Raw genomic sequence first — 9193 nt, forward strand, 5'->3', positions numbered from 1 at the left:
AGGGCGCAGAAACCTCGGTACAATGTCCCCATTGTTGGAGCACGCCTTGATCTTCCCGACACGCACATCAACGATGAGAGAGCCTCGGCAAGAGCCGTCAGACGGGGCCCGCGCCTGACCCCGCGCCGCGCAGATGTGAGGGATCACAAATGAGAGATGACAGGAGAGAACAGCGGAGCAGGGCAGAGCGGAGGTGGGAAGAAGGAGCCAGAAGGTCGGCAAGTGGCAGCAGGTATGGCCACCACCACATGAGATCGTCACGTGGAGGAAACCACCGCAGACTCCCTTTGGAGTGGGAGAATAAGACAGTTTTTCCATCTGAGTGAAGTTAATGACTTCCACGCTTAACAGACTAACTGACGAGACGAGTTTAAGGACATCCAAAGCCTACAGAGATCACAGGGAGCTACAGGTTGTCGTTCCCACTCCAGTCCTACCTGTAACTAGACACAGGGGCTGCATGGGGGCTCTTCCCTGTGTGAGATCAGGAGATCTGCCTTGGCATCACCCCAGCTCGCACCACCCCTGCCTGCCCATGCTTCGTGGGCACCACTCACACCCCTGTTTCCAAACCTTCCCAGACCCAGCACATCTGGAGCTTCTGCACCACCAAGTGTGGGACTGAGTCCTGGGATCCGGGCGGATGATCCCCACGCCCGTCTTCCCCGACAGCAGGATTTGAAATGGGAGGAGTCAGAAACAGGGGAGGCCAATTAAAAAAAAAAAAAAGGTAATTAGGAAAACACAGTAACATCCTTTTAAACATGTTAATTTTTAAAGTATTAATGTTACTTCTGTATTACACTACTTTGGCAAAAAGCTTTCTATAAAATGACTAAGTATTTCAAATTGAGTTATTTTAAGCTAAAACAGCAGGTAACTATAATTACCATTTATTGTTGGACAATTTTACTGCCAGTCCTTAATAATACACTCTGTTAACGACATTATAATGAATCTATATTGAAATCTCACATCGTTTTTCCCCCCCAACTAGTTCTCCAAAACAGAAGCTTCTTGTGTATCTGCATTATTACATCTGGATTTAAGTTCTACTTCTGAGCCACAAGATATAACCTTCTTTTCTGTATGCACGTTAGGAATATTGATGTTTTTTCTTTTCAATATCTTATTCCCTCCTATTTTAGGGGTAAAAGCATTTCATTTCTCTGTCAGTGCAAGAATCTTTGTATGCAATGCAATTTCATTTCTATCGTGGGCTGTATTTTGAATATGACACAGTAAAAGAAATAACTATTTCATAAACATGACTATTTTCCATATGCTATCTAATTGTACCAAAGACCATTTTTCATCGTTAGAAAAGCAGACAAAGTTTAGCTCAGACAACAACTATGGGAGATATTTCACTTTTCCTAAGAAACTCAGGGACTTTCTTCCAGAAACAAAATTCTCTCCACTCTTTAGTTGCCTTCAATTTATCTTTTTTTAAATTTTACTAAATTCAGCATCTTTGTCTATGATAAACTGCCATGCAGGGCTTGAATGCCACGTGCGCTCAAACCTGGCAGATCATTCTGCGCTAAACTAAAACACAGGAGTAAATTCACCATTGGCTTTGAATTTGGAGTAGAGCGAGTTGGCCAGTTCTGCCACACATCGCACCACATTCACACAGCGATTCGCATCTTCGTGTGGTGAGAAGGCAGAAAGGATCTGCAAGCCTGTACTCGCTGCTGTCCCACCTTCTTCCCTCTTGGCGAGCACAGCTCATTGTGCCAGCCTGACGTAGTGCAGCGGCTTTGCCGTGTCACTGCAACCACAAACTGGCTGTCTGGGGAGGCAGACAGAGATGGATAGCGAGAACCGCCTGATCAATGGACCTTTTGTCCAACCCTTTATCACAAACAATAGGAGCTGCAACAATCCAAAATATATTTAGGTAAATACTGGGAACGAGCAAGCCAACTGCTGCCACAGAGGCCAAAGACAACCCCCCAGCACCAGAGAAACACCTTTTCTGGGTCTTCAGTGGTGACTGTCAGGACCCCCAGCCCTGCTTCAGTCTGTCCCTTCTTTCATTACCCCAAATGCTCTCCAGGTTCAAGAGCTGCCTGCAGTTTTCCAAACCACTGACTGCAGGAGTGATGCGCTCAAGCTCAGTATTAATGTAAAGAACCATAGCAGCAGCTTTATTGAATGGCTCAGGCCCCTCTGGACATCTATATTGTACAACTTGGATACAGGTGATAGGCACCCAAGATTAGAGACACTGATAACTATGTATTCCTGAAGGGTCCTGTCCTTCCAGATAGATTTTTTCAGAGGATGAATTTGCTTTGTCCAACCCAGAAGGCAGGATCTTGCTAGGAGTATCCACACATATCATCACTTGTCTTCAGAAACACCCTCCACCCTCCCTCATGCAGAATCAGAGCAAGGTAACCCCAACCCACCCAGGCTGGGACCAAGTGGCAATTAAAGACCCATGGAACATGTACATAAGAGAAAGTGAGAAAATTAAAAATGTACATCCAGGAACTGATAAACCTTTTAGACACAAATAAAGAAAAAACAGTTTTATATAAAAGTCAGGTGCTCTTGCTGTTGTTGCAAGATTAAAACAAACTGTGTGAAGCTTGTCTCATGCCCTTTAAAAGGTCACATTGGACGAGCTCGCAAAGCTCCTGTGCCCCATCTGACTTGGGAGCCAAGGGGATTAGGCTCGTGTGCCTTCCAGCAGACATTTGTGTGAGCACAGAGCTCTGATACACAGCGAAGAAAGGCCATCTCTGACCTCCGCTGCCCACCTCTCTGGGCATTCATCCTGCTCCTGAAACCTCTTGGGTCTTCCTACCACTTACAGAGGTATTTGGCAAGAATCACATCAGGCTCCTGCCAGAGGATTTACAAGAGAAAGACAAAACCTCCCTGTCAGATCTGCACTTTATTGCTGCAGCAATAGTTCTGGTGGGTAATGGAACAATGCAGCATCTTTCTGGATGACAGAGGTACCTGCTGGGAGGGCTCGAGGCTGGAGGACACTGGCTCGGAGCACCTGCATGTGCAGGAAAGCACCAGCCTCATGGGTGAACACCAGTGGGCAGGGAGAAGAGATGACTTTTTGAGGTCTTTAACATGCTTGTGCTCAGCTCTCACAGACCTGCAGGCTGTACAATACCCACATAGTTCCTGAAAGCAGGCTGGAAGGTAGGCTGCACACTCTAGCTTAGCCTCCTGTACGTGCTTCAGGGCTGTGCTTAGCACAGGTGGTTTTGATCTGGTTGGGTCTTCTCAATGCATTTGTGAGGCAGAATCACACAGGAAGCCCATGGGCCAGCAGGATGCCAGCCACTGTTCAAGGTAGCAGGTAACTTAAGGAGTGTTATTAGTAACAGAAAGACTCAATGGAAGGAGGTGCAAAATCCATAGAAGTGATTCATTATAAACTGCACTGATCTTCTGTGAATGTCTTTCCCCAGACAAATGCTTCGGAGCATTAACAAATCCCCACATCCCCATATGAGACTGATGAAATCCAATAGGTAACCAGAGTCAGATTAACCGATACCCAAGGATAAGGTAACACAGCGACTCTGCAGCAGGGACAGAACTTGTCCTTGCTGACACTTTTCCTGTGCCAATCCCCTCACAACAGCATCTTCCTTACTGTAGAAACACCAAACAAGTTCCTTTCCCAGCTATCAGGGAACATGGGACACAGATGGAAATTTCCCAGTCACAGACAGATAACCAGCCAGGCACTGAAAGTCTGTCACCCAGAAACCCCCTGCACCCCCACCCAAGCAGGAACTGGAACACTACTGAGCTCTGAGGCACACCCATCAGTGGGCTGCACACAGTTGAGAAGGATTCCCTTCTAACCTCCCCTCCACCTCAGTCTCACATTTAAATGCTGGAGGATGCTAGCTACACTTCAGCTCAATGAGAAGGCTTACCTTCTAACGTCCCCTCCACCTCATGCTGGAGGATGCTAGCTACACTTCAGCTCACATCAGGAACGTCCTGGGAAACTACAACCACTGGAACAAATTCAGTTCTGTCCTATTGAATCCCTCCTTCCTCCCCTACTGCCCCATCCTCATGGACACCGAGTGCTCTTCAATGTTTTTACCTTTGCTGCAGCATGTTATCAGGGGCAAATGTGAGGTGTGGATAGTCTAAGGGTCACTCCCACAGCAGGACTAAAGCTCTGACATGAGAAATACCTGTTTTGTGCAAGAACCTCCCACCACAGACCCACCAGTGGAACACAAAAAAGTAGAACAAAGGCTTTTACTCAGGTCTTTCAAGTTGTGGGCTAGAGCCCAGGTTCAATAATGATCCTTTCTCCTGGTTTCTGGAGGGTGCTTCTACTTCGTTACATTTATACAAAGCTCCCTGGGCTGTAGCAATGTAACAGCCTTCAGGCCATTTAATTATTTCTCCACTAACACCTTCTAGAACCCCGACAGTTTCTGTCACCTCTGCTTAGGGGGATGATCCAGATTGGAGTTGACTTTATAGCAATTATTAACAACCAAAAACATAGAGAAATGGTTTTGTCTTCTCTTATAGTAAATGTAAAGTGTTAAACTTGATGGATTGCAGGCACTCAAAGCTCTGACCATCACTTAATGGACTATGCATAAAGGAAACATGTTCTGGAGAGGTAGAGATATTCTACAAGGATGAAATAACATCAAGGCTGTGATCTCTGAGCAATTCCACCAGAACAAAGGAAAACATGACCATGCTGGCACATGGACCACTCGATTCTCTGACCTTCTTTTTCCTACAGGCATGAGCTCACTGCTGACACACTGATTTTGGGAATAAGGACAGAATTAAGTGCACTACTTCATTAATTAGCTGCTCATAGTCACGTTTTAAAGACACCTACTTTATGTACACATACATGTGCAATCTGGATCTGCATTTCAATTTCTGGAGAGTTAACACTTCATTCTGGTGCTTCAAGAACAGGCAACATCAATAGAAGAGGTCAGCACAGAGATAGCAAATACAGTACAGACCCCATATTTGAGTCAGGACTCTTGTAGTAACCAGTGATAAGTCCTGTCCTTTTCTACAGCATTTCCTTTGTGTTTTTTTTTTTTAAAATTCTTTTCTTAAACACTTTTGACAAACACACATCCCTATCTTACAAGTTTCTACATCTGTGGAATATGAAGAAAACTTTACAGAATGGAAAGGGAATACCAGCTCAGGGTAACAAGGTTAAACAAACATCAGTTTCTATAGTACACAGGTATTCTGGGCTTTCTCTTACTGGGGAGATCTAATAGGCAACCACCCCTTCTCAGTTTCCATCACCAACCCCATCAGCACAAGGCACTCACGATTTGCTGTCATCAGTCATCAACATCCTGAAGTTCAAGAGCATTCTTAGGTCCATTTAGGTATAGGCACATCATACCAACACACTCCAGCTTCACAAGGCTGCATCTCCTCACTCTCCTGGCTCCTGCCTTACTTCTTCCCACAATTCCTCCATGGAGCTATGGCTTCTCACCACACGCCCACCACTTAACTCTCTGCAGCTGAGCTCTGCAATCCCAAATCATCGTATAAACGACTACATTTGAGGTCACAGTGAGCCCTTGCTCTACATGTATTAGGCACAGTTGTGCAGCCTTTGGGAATCCAGGGGCAGCAACAATTCCTTGTTCTCATGTTGCCAAAAGATAAAGCTATTTAAACAAAAATAAAATTCACACTTCCATAGTGAAGTTAATCACACAAAATGTTCTGCTCGCTGTTTCATGCTCCTGGATGTCTGGAGCTGCCTTTTTCTTTTATAAACTTCACACCACAGGTACACAGAAGAGACACATCAGAGCTGTAAGAACATCAAATGGCTGCAGACATGCTGAAGATTAAAGTGGATAATACTGATCTCAGATTTCAGATAGCTAATATTCCTCCAACAGTGCTCACACCATTTTTGGAACCATCCACTTTAGCCTTAAAATATAAAAAGGGGAATCTGGAATTTTATATGTGCCATGTATCCTGATTTTCTCTAAAGCAATACAAAAATGTCTGAAACAGCTTTTTAAAAATTTATATCCTAACTGTTCTTCTATTTTATTTGTTCCCTCTATTCTAAGCTCTCAGGTATTCATATTGCTGGAAGATTGACTGGCCCAGTCTTCTTGTTCTCCAACGAGAAATATCACAGAGCAGGCATTCCATCTCTGACCTTGACAGCCCACTCTGTGATGACAAAGTATATCATGTCTGTGCTCATTCAGTCTCCAGCCCCTCTGATACAACTGCCAAAGGAGGTGCCAGTTGTCAGGGTATTTCCTTTCTGCCAAGCGCTGCCAGCTTGGCTAGCGGCACGTTGGCAATAGCCAAAGGATTGCTAGAGCCTGGCCCACAGAAGAGTTTCCATTTTAGCAGATCCATCCAGAAGCATATTATAAAACAGCAGTTTAAAGTCTAGCTGACTAATTAGGTCCCCAGCTTAGAATATTGATTTTGTTTTTAAAAGCTTCTTTTCTCGCCTTCTTTCCAATCCCATAGGCTGTCTCAGTCTAGGCTTACATTGTGTAGCAATATTCAGCAGATTAAGCGGCTGTAACAGCGACTGTCCCTTGACACACCTAGCATGCTTGAAAAATATTAGAAAATATTATAAATATTGTAAACTCTCTAAAAGGAGATGATAATTTTCAGCATTTCAGCTCAAAACAACCTCAATCCTGGCCCCGACTCTGGGAAGTGCAAATAAATCTTGGAGAACTCTGTTCCCAGCTTTTTCCATTGTATGACACCCATCAGCATAGCAGCAAAGGAAAAGAAAGAACACACATTTGGAACAGATTTAATGCACATTTCACTGCTCTCTTCCAAACTGGAGAACTTGGTGCCTTAAATTGCAGTGTAACATTGCCACCAGGCGGGCAAACAATGCCCATCGGTGTGCCAGTGCCTGCCCTTGGGGGAGGTTTGGGGAAGCTGGAGGGGCCCGTGTTTCACAGACGCAGACCCCCCTAACAAGCAGGCATTGTTTGAACACCTGCACATCTCCCTGTGCAGCTGGGAGGGTGCCAGCAGCGCTGCTCGCCGCTGGCCGCAGTTCAAATCCTGACCTTTTTAGGCAGGAAGCCGGCGAAGGCTGGGGTTTCATGTCAGAAAGCTGGCAGAGAGAGCAGCAAGAGAGACAGCAAGCTGTCCAAGCCACATACCAAGTGAAACAGACTTTCAGAAATGTCATTGGTCTCCCTGCCCTGCACTTTTTCTGAAAGCACACGTCTTCACTGGTGACAACACCCTGCAGCCACCGTGTCCTTGGAAAGACGCGCACTCGAACGCTGGTCCGGCACGCAGAGATCCATCGGGAGCAGTTTCAGTATTCCGGGCAGTGAGGGCTGATTGAGGACCTGACAGTTGTGTCACACCATGTCAGTGAGCAAACAGCTTACAAAAACCTGCACAAAGCTCCCCAAAGCAATGGTAAAATTGAAGACCACCTAAAGCTTATTACTCCTTGCTGCAAGAGAGAACAATTAAGAAAAGCACTTACTAGGCCACTCGGCTTCCTCCTTTATTGAAAGCTGGCTGAGAAATCTATCTCACAAATCAGTTTGTTTACAGTACAAGGACAGGGTTATCCCCAGAAGAAATCAAAGGAGCACAGCCATGAAACATTTCACAGAGTAAAGCAACAACCTTTATAGTTTAGTGCCAAAAGGAATTTTTTTTCCTAATAAAAAACACCCAAAACCAAACAAAATGTTTGAGGAATTACAAAAAAAATTCCCTTTGTTTACCATCTCAAAAGCATGTGGAGATAGGCTACAGGAATCAGTGAACTAGAATAAACTAATTATTTTTAAGGATTCCTGAATAATGGTGACGGGGACAAAATCAAACACCCAGGACTTAAGTGCTATGGCACAAGCTTTCCCATGAAATCTACACTGCAGAAAAGGCTATGCCAAGAATTTTGCACTTAAAATACTACCCACAGAAACAGGATCTCAAACTCTGCCCTTGTGTCGGTTTTTCACTGAGCTGTCTTGCAGACAACTCATCGCACCTACAGTAACTTCAATTACTTCTGTGATCATCTGTGTGAGGACATAGTATTTCTACAGCAATCACAGTTACTATTAATGCAAGTTTCCTGGGGAGAAATGAAACAAGGGAGAAACCAACCTGTTGTTTAGAACAACTTCATATACAATCAAAAATTTTGGCCAAACTTCTTGCATCCAGTACCAGTATTTTAAATGAATTTGCTTTTAAGTGTGTTTCTATTCAGAAGGAAGACAGAATTTTTCCTTACTCCAAGTGAAGTTTAAAAACTCAAATAATATCGGGAATATCATCAGCTTTGAGTGTTGTTGTTTCAATTAGTACCCTGTTACTACTGTGCTACAAAAATATGTGCACTGTATTTTATATGGAAAGACAGCTTCTGTTAAACTGATGCATCACTACCTCACCCCCCTCCCCTTCCCCCCCAGTATTTACTTGTGCTGCGCCTTTTGAACTGCAACTCTTCTGGAACAGGAAAGCCCAGAGGAATGGTTACAGTTCTGTTATTTTGGCAACCTACAGTTGAGAGCAGACTGAGAAGCAAATACAATTTGTCTTTATTTTACACTGACACTTTAAACCTCTGATTTGAGAGGGATCACTTTCCGAGTCTCTTAGACAGGTAAGGTTATTCTACAAGTGTTAGAATTATAACAGCATTCAAAGCACTGAAAGACAGGCATGAGCTCCAAAGATGTACTTTATTTCATTATAAAGCAGATTGTTTAGGCATTATTTCTTTTTGTGAACATCCACTGCATGATCAGCAGGTCCTGCCTTGAGGACATAGCTGCTTGATAACAGACAAAGATTCCAGCACTAGACAACAAAAATACAGATGCATAGAACAAGTGCTGCTTAGGCACTGAAGAGCTAATGGTCTAAACTGCAACCAGTTCAAAGAGATGATATGACCAAAAATACAAGTACAGCTCCAGCCCAGCCAGAACTGCGTGCCCAAAAGTGGAGTCCTTTTTATTTCAAAACAAAATTTGTATTGGGCTTCTTAGAAAAACAAAAAAATCCCCAAAGCAGAACCACCACACCACGCTCCTTCCCTCTCCCGTTAAAGTAATTTTTTAACTGTCCTTTATTTCACACCAAAATTGTGCTGTGGCATACTAGTACTTTATGAAAGACAAAAATTATTGAATGTAGT

Source organism: Antrostomus carolinensis, unplaced genomic scaffold, assembly GCF_000700745.2.
Source record: "Antrostomus carolinensis isolate BGI_N321 unplaced genomic scaffold, ASM70074v2 scaffold18144, whole genome shotgun sequence".
Lineage (NCBI taxonomy): Eukaryota > Metazoa > Chordata > Aves > Caprimulgiformes > Caprimulgidae > Antrostomus > Antrostomus carolinensis.